We start from the raw sequence: 12,693 nt of genomic DNA on the forward strand, positions 1-12,693 counted from the left end.
AGACCAAGCAGGAGCTGATTGAATCCACTATTGCAGCCTGGTACCACACTGTCACCAAAGATCACGTGCAAAGGCTTATACCATCTATGCCGAAGCGACGCTGCCTGGTGATAAGCAATAAGGGCTGGCCAATTTCATATTAGTAACCATGTTTGACCTAAACCAGTGGTTCTCAACCTTCCCAAAGCCGCAACCCTTTAATACAGTTTCTCATGTTGTGGTGATCCCGAACCATAAAATTATTTTCGTTGCTACTTCATAACTGTAATTTTGCTACTGTTTTGAATTGTAATGTAAATATCTGATATGCAGGATGTATTTTCATTATTGCAAATTGAACATAATTAAAGCATAGTGATTAATCACAAAAATAATATGTAATCATATATTGTGAAATGGTTTGCTAATGAAAATAATATATATAATATAATATAATAAAACCTCTAACCTTGTTATAAAAAGTCCATGAAACATTTCAGTTGGTAACAAAATAAAAGTGAAATGGAGAAGAAAGACAGTAAAAAAATGTGTCAAAGAGAAATACAGTACTAGGTTGGATATCCCCTGCTATTTTTCATCTTGTCCTACTGATTCTTTATGATTTATCAATTGTTGTTTGTAACTAATGGTTGTAACTATTATTATGACCTATGACGTATTACTTGCTGTTTATATGTACACTGTGATTTGGTGCACTGGAGACAAATTCCTTGTGTGTCTTATCACACTTCACCAATAAACATTTCTATTTCATTCTATTCCTATTTCATTCTATTCTATTCTATTCTATTCCTATTTCATTCCTATTCCCATTCCATTTTCCTATTCCCATTCCATTCCATTTTCCTGTTCCATTCCATTCTATTCTAAGCATGGAAGCTTAAAACTTAAAACTAAAAAGATTTAGTGCTTTATTTTTTTTCAAAGCGGCTGCTGAAAATATTTTGTGACGGCTACCTTTTCTCTCCTCCACTCCTAAACTCCTGGAATCCTCTCGCTCCCAAGTTTTCCAACCATTCATTTATTCATAGATATCGTGGGAAGGAAACAAAAGTGGGTCTCCTTGTGAATGGACAGATGTTTTTACAGAAAAGGAAAAACTCGAACGTCTGGAGCCAGCTGCTGCGGAGTGCCTGCGTGAACTTCCGAGTCTCTGAGGAGGCGGCGGCTATGGACTGAAGGGACATCATCACCATCCTTCCTGCCTCGGTTCTCGGCTCCTTCTTCCCGGCGTCCCCTCCCCTCACCGCTGGGAGACCGAGCCCGGCCCGACCATCTCTCAGGGCTTTGCCTCGCCGGTGCCGGGCGCTCCATTCTCCCCCCCTTCCCTCGTCAAGTGCAGCCATCCGATCCGCCCACCAGTGCCTCTCGTGTCGCAATTGGCTGGGCGCCAGCTGTCCTTGCGCCACTACTCCTGTCAGGTAGCCACTCCGTTTTGCAAGGCAGCCACCGCCGCCACCACAACTTCCCTGGCTCCAAACACTGGCACACAAGTTCCTTGGTTCCTAAGACCATCGGAAATATGTCTTTTCCGATGGTCTTAGGCGACCCCTGTGAAAGGGTTGTTTGACCCCCAAAGGGGTCGTAACCCACAGGTTGAGAACCGCTGACCTAAATGGTCCTTTTCAGGGCCACAAACAATAAAAATGTTAACCATACACTAGCATTGGCCTTAGTAATTGCAACACGTGTGCCACTGGGTATACATCAGTTGATCTGTTTTCATAGTCATTGTAAGCATGCAAGAAAATTCACAATCCCCATCAAAACAGCACTAAATTGCAAAAAGCTGATGCTTTTCACTTAAAAACCACCAGTATTTATTTAAATATAGCAATATTTGCATAGCAGTTAGCATAAAATATCATAAAATCAATGGTCTATCCAAAAAATGTCATAAACCATAAAGTGTGTAGGACTTTTTCACACAGCTGTGGATAAGACAGCAGGATTGAATGGATTAGCTCTGCCACTCCCATGTTGTTTTCATAATTAACATCTTCATGTATATGCTATATGTGATTGTTACAGCAAAAAACTATCTGTAAAGCATTCCAACATAGCTAGAAAAAAAAAGTAAGAGATTTCAATATTTAGGAAACTAAACCTCTTGGATTATGAGGCATTTCATTGCTGTCACTGTCTCCTTGTGGAGATCAATGCAGAAAGCAAAGCTAGAGTCCACATTCACATTCATTTTCCTCATGAGCAAAACTGACACATCTTTAAAGGGCTTAAAGGAAGCTTAATTGTGAAGCTATGTGCTCAGAAGTTGCCTTTGTTGCACACACACACACACACACACGTTTTGTGCATACCATAAGAAGGGACCACATAATGTCTAGTTGATCCTCTTCTGTGTAGATTGCCAAATGTGTTATTCTAGATGAATTCTTTATCTTTGCACTTAGCTAGTAGATTAAGAGATGTCCAGTGTGGAGATGGAAGCTTGGAAAACTTTAACACAGAGAGTAATTATCAAGGCTTCAGACTTCCAGGGAAGAAAAGGCAAATAATAGACAGCTCATTAAAAGGGGAGCTGGTGATTGAGACCAAATGAAGAGCCAGCAAGACTGGCTCTTTGTAATATCTCTCTTGACAAGAAAAGGGCTTGAGATCATCCACAAGCGCTCCAGACAATTGCTCCTTGCAAGGAAACTGTAAATTGTACTTTTGCTGATTAAAGCTCTGGCAGATGAGGGAATAGCCATCTTGCTCAAATCACAGTCAGTGCCTTCAAAAGGATACTGAGTTTGCATATTTCCTTTTCTAATCACTTCTGAAATTGCTTGTTAACAGCTTTTCAGCTATTAGGAATCTTTGGATCAACAAATCTGAAAACCTGAGTTTCCTTCAAGGGTCCAGTTAGATTTGAAATAAAGTTTTGTAATTAATTATAAGAACCCCTCCCATGAGCAAATGCTTTTAACAAAAATATTTTTAGGATGGGACTAGTAGATGGAACTAGTAGAAACTGAAGATTACAATTAAAGAAAAACATTCAAACTCCACTTACTAATACATAAGGGAGCAAGTATTTTCACATCCAACAAATTAAAAAATATATTTGAACAATGGACCAAGAAGTTAATTTTAAGTGTGTTTGCCACTATAGATAGACTATGTCCAAAAGATATTACAAAAGAGGAACAAGTTTTATCAGACAAGATTAAGACTGATCTGAAAATAGTTTTTAAATGACAGGCTAAGAATGATGTGGAAAAAGATGCTGCACTAAACAAAAAAAACATGGCTGATGTTTTAATAATTAAAAGGGATATACAAATAACAAACCAAGAGTGTGACCTGGACAATTATCCTATTTTGGATTTTTTGCTAAAGTGTTGAAAAATTCCGTGAGAAGAGCCCCCCAAAATTAAAAAGAAATCAAGTCTAGGAGATTATTTGAAGCGACTAAAGACCAAGATTGTTAAAAGTAAAAGGAAGGAATGTAAAGTTGTTGTATGTGATCAAGGTTAAAATATGTTATCTCTAGTAACCCTTAATGGACTTTTGCTGATCACAACTGAAATGATGATGTTCCATGGATTTTTTTATAGATAAGAGATGGGATATAGAAAGAAGAAATGATTTGTTGTATAGCTTGTGAACTCTCAAGTTTCATCTTCTTTCTATGTATTCAGAATTGACAGTGATTAATATACCATATTTTTCGGAGTATAAGATGCACCTTTTTTCCTCTAAAAAGAGGCTGAAAATCTGGGTGCGTCTTATACACCGAATACAACATTTTTTGCCTCCTGAAGCCCTGCCCCTTCAACAAAATGGCCGTGCACATCCTTATGGAGGATTTCAGACAGCTCCGGTGGGCTGGGGAGGGCAGAAATGAGCAAAAAACTGGCTGTTTTTTGCCCCCCCAGCCCCCCCTCTATAAGCCTCCATAAGGCTATGCATGCAATTTTTTTGACAAAAAAAGTGCTGGTTTTTTGCTCGTTTTTGCTCATTCCCACCCCCACTCCTCCGGAGCACTCTGCAAGCTCCCCCCCCCCCCAAGGCTATTCATGCCTTTTAAAAAAAACAGGCCCATTTTGGGGAGGTTTGCAGAGTGCAAAAACTTTTTTTCCCTTTTGGAAAGCTGTTTAGTTAGAGTGGTTGATGAGAATTACATTGGTCAAGTACTGTCCCAGCAGAAACAAAGATTTAGGTGCTACACGTTGTCAGCTATTTCCTTCTCCAGCACATGGATAAATACACCTGGAAACATCTATCTACCTACTCTCTCACTCTCTCTCTCCTTACCTACCTACTGTATTTCTCTCTCTCTCTCTTCCCCTCTATTTACCTATTTACCTACCTACCTACTCTCTCTCTCCCCTTATCTACTGTATTTCTCTCTATATATTTTTCTCTCTCTATCCCTCTACCTACCAACCTACCTACTCTCTCTCTCTCTCCCTAACTATCTACTGTATCTCTCTACCTCTCTCTATTTCTCTTTCTCTATCCCTCTACCTATCTACACACACTCTCTCTCTCTCCCTACCGTATTTCTTTCTTTCTCTATCTCTTTCTCTACCTAACTAACTACTCACTCTCTCTACCTATCTACCTACTATATTTCTCTCTCTTTCTCTCCCTCTATCCCTCTACCTACCTACCTACTTTTTTTTTTAATTGCCTCTTCAAAACCTGGGTGCATCTTATACTTCGAAAAATACAGTATGTATGTATGTATGTGTGTATGTGTGTATGTATGTGTGTATGGTGCAGGTATATATTTATGTATGTATGTAGCATATGTAATAGGTATGCTATGTAAGTCTTTTGATAGATATACACTTTCTCTTGAGACCAGGCAACAGAATTTCATTTTTAATGTGGGCCAATGTGCTCACAGTGAAAAAAATGACAATGAAGTTATCTTAAGTGAGATTGATAAATTACTGAAATTGTTTATATTGGTGATGAAGGGGGGAGTTAATTTCTTTATATATTTCTTCACTCTCTCTTTTTTTTACTATATCCTTATTTCATCTTTTCTATTTTTTCTACATCTACTGTTTTTTTCTTTAATTTTTTTTAGTTTGTATTAGTTTTTTTATTATAAATGTCATGTTTAATAAAAATACTATTAAAAAACACTGCCTGTGATTGTGAAGGAATCTGATAAAGTACAAAAGATAGTCAAAACTCTTCTCTGTCCAAAACTCATTTCTGCTATTCAATTAAAAAAACAAATCACATTTTTTTGTTAGAGGCAAATAAAGAAGATTCCCTGCCCCCGTTTTATATTCTACAATTTAAATTAGCTTTCCTAGTTCATTTCAGCAAGAGGAGGCAGGATTTATACTCCTGGTTTTCCTTGTTAAATCAAGCAGAGAGGGCCAGGGGAGATGCGTACGGTTGGAGAAAAAAAATAGGACAAAACTGCCCATTGGACCAAACAGCAGGAAGCCTTCCCATTTAAAACAAAGCAGGAATACTCCCATGAGTTGCTAGAGAAATGAGGCCCCAAAGAGAGAAATAATTTCTGTAGAAAGTGCTGCAAAATCAGGCAGTTGCTGGCACCATCATGCACCAGTTGTGCTTGATGGAGCTCTCCTGTCATCGTGCTTGATTGCAGTCCCAGCTAGGACTTAAAGTCACATATTCCTGACTTTAGGAATATAGAGAGGAATATGCAAGGTGTTCCATGTACAAAGAGTTCCATGGAACAGCTAATTCTGGATGAGTTATGGTCAACTCAGAACATGAATGTTTCAACTGTTTTGGTCTATGCATAGGCTCAAGTGTGCAAAAATGATTTTAGGTGGAGAATGCAGGGTAAAAAAACAAGAGCATTGATAACTGAGGGAAGGCAGGGGAGAGAGGAACTGAAGACCCCGGGAAATCAGGACAATGAGATACTGTTGCACTACCAGTGACAGTAGTTAAAAAAAATCAAAATTGCTGGGAAGATGGAGGTGGGTGATCCAGAGAGGCTGGCCATTTTAGGAACTGCTGAAGGGGGTGAGAGGAAATAATTATAAACTTACCATATCTGGAATGCTTTTAGTCCAAGATATGGTACTCCCAGATATTCTTGTAAAACAGGAGTTTGAAACGGGGGAAGATATGAGAGATTTGGACAATAGAGTATACCATCCAGAGACAGAAGGAACCATAAGAAAGAAACTCAAAATGACCCTGCCTTGATTTTGTTTAGTATAAGATGGGACAGAGGGAAACTTGGACAGGCTTTCAAGATTCTGTTCTATACCTTAAAATAATAAAACGTTTTTTGAATCCCGGCAGTTTTTGTTTCTTGAACTGGCCTACCTTGAAGGCTGATAATTCCCTTCAAAGAGCTGTCCAACATTCAGTACTGCTGAACTATGACTGGCCCAAAACAGCCTGGCAGCATCTCTAGAACTAGAGGTTTTTGTTCCAAGTTCAAGATAAAATATTTCCGTTTTATGCACACCTGTTCTAGGCCGCCTTGTTTTATTCCTGGCATGCTCTTTGTAGATGGCTTTTTATTAGACACCTGTGGATTGACAGACCCTTTGTGATATAGTTGATATTATGTTGAGTCTGCTGCTGTGGCTGAGTAACGATTGCAGTGTAAAACTCTTGACACTTTTATCCTAAGTTAACAATTCTAATTAAACTACGAACTCTGGCTAAGCAAAATATTTTTTAAGCAAAATGTCACATGACTGTCCCATTTAGCGATGGCAGTTCTGGAAGTCCCAGTTGTAGTCATTAAAGGAATCATTTATGGTGTTTAAGCAAGATATCATGTGACCACAACTTGCTGTTCCTGTAGACTTTCCCATTTGACTTTGCTTTGTTGGGAAGGTCGCAAATAGTGATCACATGACCACGGGAAGACATGACTCTTATAAATGTGCAACTGTTGCCAAGTGTCTCAGTTATGAATGCGGAGATGCTGCAATGGTTGTAAGTGTAATGACCGGTCATAAATCATCTCAATGCTGTCATAACTTCAAATAGTCACTAAACAAATGGTCATTAGGGCAAAAGTAAATGAGGATTTGTTCATTTGTAATCAACAATCAGCAAAATAAAAACATGGAAGCATTGACCAAAGACAACAAAAGCAGTGTATCAGTCATACACTATTGTACCTAAAAAAGTTAAGAGTCTTAAAAAAAACTAAATAATTGAAAATGTCAGAACTCCAAGATTAAGAAATGTATGCCTTCTTACAGAAATCTCTGGAGATAAAAATGTGGCAACTCTATTGGTGATAGTGCCGTTCTGATCCGAAGGTAGGAAATAAAGTTTCTCTTCCTCCCAACACACAAGCGTTTCATTTCAGTTACCTCTCTTTATTTCTATTTTATGTTTTGTCATGTTTATTTTATCTAATCACTTCTCCCTTTTTTTTTTCTTTGAAACCTTTACATTTCATATTATAACTGATAAACTACTATTGTTATATTTGGTCAATATGCCTTTGATATCTGAAACTTCCACTGCTGAGGATACTGATGCCTGGCTTTAATTTAATAACAATTAAATTATTATACATTTTAATTGCTTGATTTAAGTATGAAAAATAGAATAATTTAATGTATAAGTGGAATAATTTCTTCTATTCAGTCTTTCTCATGAATAGTTTACTCGCAGGCTGATTTTGTTTTCCCTCAGTAGAAATGAAAGTCCCAATTCATAGAATTTAAAATTGTAAAAGGGACAATAGGCTAGAAGTCTTCTTTTGAAGCCCATAATGTGACCACTATCTTCTGATGGATAAGAATAATTTTTAACAGGGTGTCATATTTTCTCAAATAGGAAATATTAAGAGTTGAGGGATAGTACTATTTTCCCAAGAGAAGCAAAAAATGGAGAAGTAGAATGGACATCAATACAATGTAAGCTGGAGAGGAGGAGCCGAAGTCGCAACGAGACGACATGTGATCTCAATGCTCTGAGATTGCAGTTGATACTTTTGCCACTGGGTAGTCCAAAGGACCTAAACCGTCCTGCAGAGACGAACAGGAAGAATAAGTCTTGCTGATCTCAGGGACATCGCATTTGATCCAAGAAAAGTTCTTCAAGCCAGTGACAAAAAATCCAGCCATTTGGCTGATGAAGTTGGGGCGGCTCCAAAACGGAAGGATATGGAAAGAGAAAGTGTTTCCAGCTGTTGAGGAATTTCTACTGTTTTAAAAGTGACTATAAAAAAACCTTAAAATTAATTTACATTGGAGAACAGAAGAAATAAGCGGCGGAATTAAATTTGGACTGGTTTTGGACAGTGGATTATCTTACTTTTTAAATGCTATCTTCACGGATGGAATTTATGCAAGCCTTTTAAAATGAATGGATTAAGTTTCCTTCTATTTTTTTTCTTTTACTATTCTCTGTAATCTGTGGACTAAAATTCTCCTCTTTCATTACTGTGAATGTTTTTCTAACTCATTTAAGAATCTGACTTTTTTAAAAACTTGAAATACAAAAAAGATACAAAAGAAACGAAGAAATTGTAACATTGCAACACTGCTACTCGGAGGTGCAGGTTTGTGTATTGGAAACGAAACACTCTTAACTTTTCTCACTGATTATCCTGGCTTGGCACTTCAAGGTCTCACAGCTTGTTTATAGAGAGTGATAAGAAGAAAAGCACACAGATGTTCCTTTGAAGTATATTTTTAACCAGAGAAAGGTGAAAATGAAATGTTATTGTGAATCTATGCTTAATCTTGTTAAAACCTTCTAAGCTAGAGCAGCAGTGTTTGTTAGGTGGAGATAATGGCACAATTTCAACAGCAGAAAGAAGTTTTAAATCTGCAAAAGATACTCTCAGAAATACAGAAATTATCACATATATGTGAGAGGATAAAGAAGAAGTTGGAAGACTTAGTGCACCTAACAGCAAAATATGATGAAGAAGTTGAAGATGCTAATCAAATGGAAAAAGTGGCGGTTAAAATCCTAAAAATCTAAGAGGAAAATGAATATAAATAAATTAAAATTGCTGATATTTATGGTGATTGGTTTGTCTCTGAAAAGGGAAAGAGTGGAACACTGAAAGAGAAATTAAATGGAGGGGAAATCTACCCCAGATGGCAAGTTACAGAAGAAGAGAAAACAAAAGAATTTATGGATTTAAAGAGAGAAATTTTATTAGCAATATCACTGACAACACTACCGACAATCAAAGATAAGATGATTAAGGAAACAGAAGAAGGGCATCGGAATTACATGAGAGATTTTATAAGCAAAGAGTTGCTAAGAGGAGTCCATACAAAGTTGATTAAGGAGATGATTAGAGGACTGACACCACAAATGGCAGAAGATGTGAGACTGTTTTGCTACTGGAAAGAGACAGGTTGATAGATGGAAGAGTATTATTTAAAACTAGCTAAAGGTAGTGAAATTTAGTGACAATAGATATAGTTAAATAAATAACTGATAATTATAATAATGTATACAATGTGTAGTGTTATGATGAGTAATAATTGGATATGAATATTGAATGGTACCCATGAAAGGAAGATTAGAAACCCTTTTGGATTATATATAAAGGTTAATAAAAAAGTATTAAGTTAGATTCAGTTGTCTTGATTATTAGGGGGGGAAATGATATGATGCAGGATATAGTCAAATAAAGGAGGGATAATGATAATAATAATAATATATATATATATATATATATATATGTATGTATGTATGTATGTATGTATGTATGTATGTATGTATGTATGTATGTGTACAACACAAGGAAATGGGATGTAAATTGTAAACAGTGATTTGGAAAGAAGGACAGAAAACTTTGTTATTAAATATTATGGATGTTTAGCTAGAATAGGACATAAGGATTTAGTGTCATTGGAGGATTTTAGAAATAGTAAATGAAATGCCAGTATGTGGTTATGTATTAAATCTTGGTATATTTTATGATGAAGGATGTTTAAACAATTATAGTCAAATGAAAATGGAGGTATGATGATGGTAACATATATAAATATCTGAGATAAAATACTTGAGTTAATATGAATTATGTTTGTTGACGGTGGAAGAGATGCACGAAAGCCTTTTTGTAACCAACTGATACACTTTCTACAGTATGTAAAGAAGGATGTGTTGTGTTTGTTTTGAAAAAAAAAAAACAGTTTTATTTTTAAAAAAACACAACGTAAGCTCACATTTAGAGAGTTATGACATTAGTTTCTGGCATCAGCATATTTGTCAGGCATATCTTTCTGCTTTCTCTTCCCCTGAGAAATTCTGTACCACCCTCTCTGTAGATGATTTTCTACATATGTTGGCCTTTATGCAAAACTGTAGAGACAGCAGGGTATGTGGCCACCTGGTGTGGCGACAGGGACAAAGCTACTTGTGGGGCTTTATGAACTTCCTTTTACACACATTCCTCATATGTGTAGGGTGTGAGGTGTTGCTATCCTCTTTTGGAGCTTTAACCCAAAAATCCAAATGGTACCACTTTGTTTCACTAATTAACATGAGATAGAGCATATGGAAATGAAGGATGGTTCCCAACAGCAAAGTATGTTGTTTAGCTATTCCATCTTTTCCTAATAAATGGATGGGGGATACCAGTGCAAAAGAAAGAATAAAAACAGTAGGAAGATTACCCTAAGTAATCTAGTTATAGGCAGAAGACAAAATAAATTGAATACTTCCTCACCCTTTAAACTCTGTGAATGAGCCAAAGTACCATGGAAGAAGCATCATCTAGGAAGACAGACTGTCCACAAGTAGTCATAACTACCAGTGCTTATAGAGCTCATCATATGGGAACATCCCAGTCTCCTTCTTAAATCCTCTTCCCACCAGCCTCATAAGGATTGTTGCTTTTGCAAAATGTAGCCCTCTTTTCTCAAGTTAACACTTTCACTGCAGCAGCTTATTGCCAGCTCTCACTTGTGTCTGGGAAAATGCTACAGTATATATTCTTCTAGCCAAAACATCCAGTTGTTTTTACAAAACAGATATAGAGCATGGCTGCATACAAGAGCAATAACAGAATAGTGCGTTTTCATTGGCAACTCCTTTCCAAGCCCAGTTTGTAAACTTTTATTTTTTAAACTCATGAGCTAGATCTCGATGGCTAACTTTTTACTCAGCTGTGCTTGGGCAACCACCCAATGTTATTAAAAGAAAGAGTGGGGATGAATCAGCCCCCTACTTTCAGCTAACATTTAAATAATATTTTAAAAGCATCTGGCAATATTGTAGCTACCACCAAATGAGCAAGAGTATTCATATTGGAACTGATTGTGGCAAAGATAAATTTTATATTGGGATGATGTTCAGGATTTTCTGCAGATATATTCATTAGTTTTAAAACTCCCATTAATTTCACTGAGATTTATGTGGAAGAAGTTTCTGGGGGATTGGGCATAAAGTCTGCATTTAAATTGCATCAAGATTTACTAAGCCTCAGTTATGAGAACCTTAAGTAAACAATAGAAGGCCCTGCAACTTTTTTTTTCTTGTGGGAGATATCTGTGGTACCTCTGATAATTTACTGTGTTTGACCCAGACTCGAAGGAGAGAAGATATAGGTCCACAAGGTTCACAGCAGAATTATTCTGTTCGCTTTCAAACATTGCATCTATGTAGCATATTTCTATAGCTTGTAATTCTAATAAAAAGAAAAAGTTAAGTTATTGCCACATACTAGCCAGTCTGAGATCTTATTGTGAAATGGAAGCTTTGTTTAAGATATAAATGCTAAGTTAGATGGCTACCTACATTGTTTTTGAAATGTTGTAAGAACAGATGACTGTATTTTTAAGGAGGGCTGCTGTTAGAATTTAAGACTTCCTTGGAATCATGGCATCCAATCATAAAAGGATCTTCTCATTAACGTTAGCATGTTGACAATTTATTCAGTGATGAGTAAATGCACCCTGTACATGTTCAGATGTACTTGAGTTAATAAGCAGCATTATATTATGCATTTCTTGTTAAAGAAAGATAGAGTGGGATGAAATTTTAAAAAATATGCAATGCTGGAGCATGACTAAGTGATTTTACTGAAGATAACTCCCCCACCTCTCCATATATAAATTCAACGTGGCAATGGTTACCGCTGTTCTAAGGGGGAAAGAATTACATAGAAGGCATAACCAGAATTTTCAATCACAAGTTAAAATGCGTGGCCAGCCATCGTTCCATAAGCCAAGCTTTTGTGCTGTCACCTATGTTACCTTCATTCTAATTTAGTAGGTGCTACTTCTTGTTATTTTATGCTACAGAATTTAGGCTACTTGGCCTGGCTGCCCTTTGTGTAACATGATCACTGGGTGTTCTTCTTTCCCCAACAGACCCCCCCTTTTCCCCATTTCAACTTTCAATAGGTTCTGCTCTCAAAAATTCTGTGCTTGCATTGCTAGAGGAGGCTCCAACTGGGTTACATTACATTCTCTTCCATTCTTGCAAGGGCTCAGGGCCCTCTCTTGGCCTCCACACTAGTTCTTTCCCTTTGTGCCGTTGCTTGGTAACCAGGAAAAAAGGGGGGATGGGACAGGCTCCAGGAGGGAAAGATGGAGAGAAGCAAAGTAAGGGGGGGGGGAGTGGAGAGAGAAAGCAATTGAAGTGTGTGCAGTTTGTGTAATCCTTCAGGCAAGGCTCTGCATGTTGATTAGTCGCAGGCTGGTAAAACCAAAGACCAGGCATGGAGTCCTGACCTGTTTGCATGGAAGGAGCTGCACAACTAAGCGATTAGATGGAAGCCATGGGGAGAACATGTGC

The 12,693-nt window shown here is 37.3% G+C and overlaps 1 protein-coding gene across 3 annotated transcripts in view; it reads left to right on the plus strand.

The window, feature by feature from the left end:
- ATN1 (atrophin 1) overlaps positions 1 to 12,693 on the plus strand; it is a 67,476-nt gene that overhangs the window by 15,947 nt on the left and 38,836 nt on the right. Inside the window, exon 1 of one of the 3 annotated variants that reach the window (XM_081945581.1) lies at positions 7,199 to 7,235. The exons of the other annotated variants lie outside the window; for them this stretch is intronic. The gene's annotated coding sequence lies outside the window, so the exon portion shown is untranslated. Of the gene's footprint in view, positions 1 to 7,198; positions 7,236 to 12,693 lie in introns of those variants that run through there. 3 annotated transcript variants of the gene reach the window in all.

The sequence above is a fragment of the Natrix helvetica genome (genome assembly GCF_964273705.1).
Source record: "Natrix helvetica genome assembly, chromosome: 2".
NCBI lineage: Eukaryota > Metazoa > Chordata > Lepidosauria > Squamata > Natricidae > Natrix > Natrix helvetica.